The sequence below is a fragment of the Myotis davidii genome, unplaced genomic scaffold, assembly GCF_000327345.1.
Source record: "Myotis davidii unplaced genomic scaffold, ASM32734v1 scaffold1693, whole genome shotgun sequence".
Classification (NCBI taxonomy): domain Eukaryota; kingdom Metazoa; phylum Chordata; class Mammalia; order Chiroptera; family Vespertilionidae; genus Myotis; species Myotis davidii.
The window spans coordinates 153,553-156,569 of NW_006284386.1; positions in this window are offsets into that span (position 1 = coordinate 153,553).

A 3,017-nucleotide genomic window follows, 5' to 3' on the forward strand; every position below is an offset into this window, starting at 1 on the left:
TGCCTTAGCCGGAAACTGTATGTTCATGTTGTAAATCTTCATATGACTAATGACTTTCCTGTGCCTTGCAATGAAATTAGAGAACAAATATTAAGATGTAGTTTTTATTTATCTATAAAATTATACCAAAGCAACAGCATGAAACTGTACATGAAATTATGGCCACAAGTTATTACTTGATATCCACTTCCCCTGTTAGGTTATACGGGTAGCAGTAGGTAGGTAGAAATGTAGGATAACTAAAGTTCACAGCCTACATCTTGTCAAGTGGTTAAGAGATTTCCATTGAAGGGACCAGTTCATGCTGGAAATATTTATGTTAATTTGAATCTCTTCATGTATGAAAAATTTAGTTGACTGAAAAAGAAGATCAGAGCCATCTTGTAAACATCTTTACAAGAGTGCATTTGCCACACTAAGTTGGTACGTTTACTGGAGAAGGTTTTTATAAGTTGGTATCTTTGGCTTTCCATAGGTCACAAGTGCCAACTGTTAGGTACATCAGAAAAGTATCGCTTCAGTGTAAAAATTACTCAAAGGAATTTAAGAACATAGAATAGTCCTCAAATCACATCCATGAATTTCTGGGTACCATTCCCATGAGAACAAAAACAAAAGCTGCCTCCATAGTCCAAGGGCTAGAACTCACCCAATTCCGGAAGAGGTGGGGAAGGACTGGCTCTGATCCACAGCTCAGCAGTTGCTAAATCTTGACTCTAATTTTATCAGCCAATTCATGGCATGGAAGAGGTATTTGGAGTCAAAAGGCATTGATATATTATAGAAAATACAAAAAGTGCAGAGCTTTTAATTTTTGGAATTTAATCAGAGTCTGAATGCCCACCCATCTGGAATGCTGGGAGGGAGGTTTCTGCATTGGGCGTCCTCTAGGGTCCATTCCAACTGTCTGAGCCTATGATTTGCAGGTAGAATGATTAAATATGAATATTTGGAGCATAGTACTATCCTGATGGTTTTAATAGTTTTCTCACATAGATTCTTGTGTGAATTAGAAGATGCTCCCTCAGGTAAGGTGACAAGTGTAGCCAGAGCTCTGTGACGAAACACCTGAGTGAACAAACTGAGTGTAAATGTCCATTAATTTGCCTGTTTTATCATCTGCTTTATTATAATTCATATTCTATTTAATTAAAAATGAGTCTGGTGAGTTCTGATGATGAAAGAGTGGCCTATATCACCTAAAACGTCTACAGATAACAATTATAAACTCTGAAAAAATATAAAAATAACTGCTATTTGAAGGAACTAGGGAGAAAGCAAAGCTTTCAGAAATTATAGGGTTCTTTGACTCTTGACAAAAGGAAGTCATACTGTTTGGGGATCACCTTGATATATCTTTTCCCCTGAGATCAACTCCTAGCCTAAGCATCATGGGACAAAGGGGAGATCTGCAGGCTCCCCCCACCTATGGTTTCCTCCTTTCCAGGATCTCCTCCTCAAAATCCAATCCCTGTAGTAGCCAGACTCCACCCTCTAACATAGGAGACAGCACAGTTTTTGTGTAAAGAGCATTAGTATATACTTAAGACTTTATAGGCCACATACAATCTCTGTTGCATATTCTTCTTTGTTTTCTACAAGCTTTTACAAATGTAAAAATCACTCTTAATTCCCATTTCTTTTAGTTTGAGGGTCCTAAAAATATAAGCCAGAATTAGTCGGAGGCAGTAGTTTTCCCACCCATGATCTAACACCTCAAGCAAATAAGACTGCAATATCTAACACAGCATTTAGAGTCCCAGAAGGAGCAGAGGGAGAGAATGGAGCCAAAGAGGATGTGAAGGTAGAATCCTGAAAAATTCCCAAATTTGGTGAAAATCATCATTGTACATCATTTAAGAAGCTCACTGAACCTCAGCTAGAAATATTTAAAACAAAATAAAAAACCCCAAGGTATCTCATACTTAAATTACCCCAAAACAAAAAAACACAAAACTTCTTGAAAGCAACCCTTTTTACAAAATTAATTCCAAATACTGTAAAATGTTAAGGATGCATATCATAATACCTAGAGAAAACACTAAAAAATAATACAAAAGGCAACATTAAAAAGCCATAAGAGGAATTTAAATGGAAAAAAATATAAACTAACCCAAAATAATTCAGAAATGGAGATACAGATAAGTAAAAATCAAATGTGACCAAAAGAAATCAAATTGAAAAACATATTAGCAGACATCAAACCAGCCATATCAATAAATTACATGTAAATAATCTCTCCAACTAAAAGGTACAGATTTATTCTTTTAAATTTATTTTTTAATTACAGTTGGCATTCAATATTACATTAGTTTCAAGTGTACAGCATAGTGGTTAGGCATTTATATAACTTACTTAGTGATCCCCCTGATAAGTCTAGTACCACCCCCCCACACACACACACCATACATGGTTATTACAATATTATTAACTATATTCCCTCTGATTTTACATTGCCATGAATATTCTGTAACTCCCCATTTGTTCTTAATCCCTTTATCTTTTTCACCCATCCCCCAATCCCCATCCCCTCTGGCAAACAGCAGTTCGTTATACCATTTTTTGGTTTTGTTTTTTTAATGTGACCTTACTTCGTACTGTAGCAGACATTGCATTTTGATGTAATGACACAGATAGGTTGAAAATAAAATTAAAAAGTTGTAGAAACAGAAAAGTGGAATCTGAAGATGGCGGCGATATAGGCAGACGCGTCCCAGGTCGTGTCCCAGAGCAAATGGAGTGAGCAGCTGAAACTAATAGCACCCACCCCGAATTGGCGAAAGGGCTCAGCTGGTGAGACGGTTTGCAGCCGGGAAGGGCAGAACTCCCCTGGAAAGCAGATCCAAGCAACAGGAATCTCCTGAGGACCATACCCTCTGCTAAGGAACAGCAGCTGTACGTGAAACCGCCTCCCACCAGCCAGAAGAGCCACCACAGCTGTGAACAGCACCCACCAGAGGAGCTGCCGTCAACTGAAGAGCAGCTGCTTCCGCAACCACCTGAAGACTGAGGTTGAG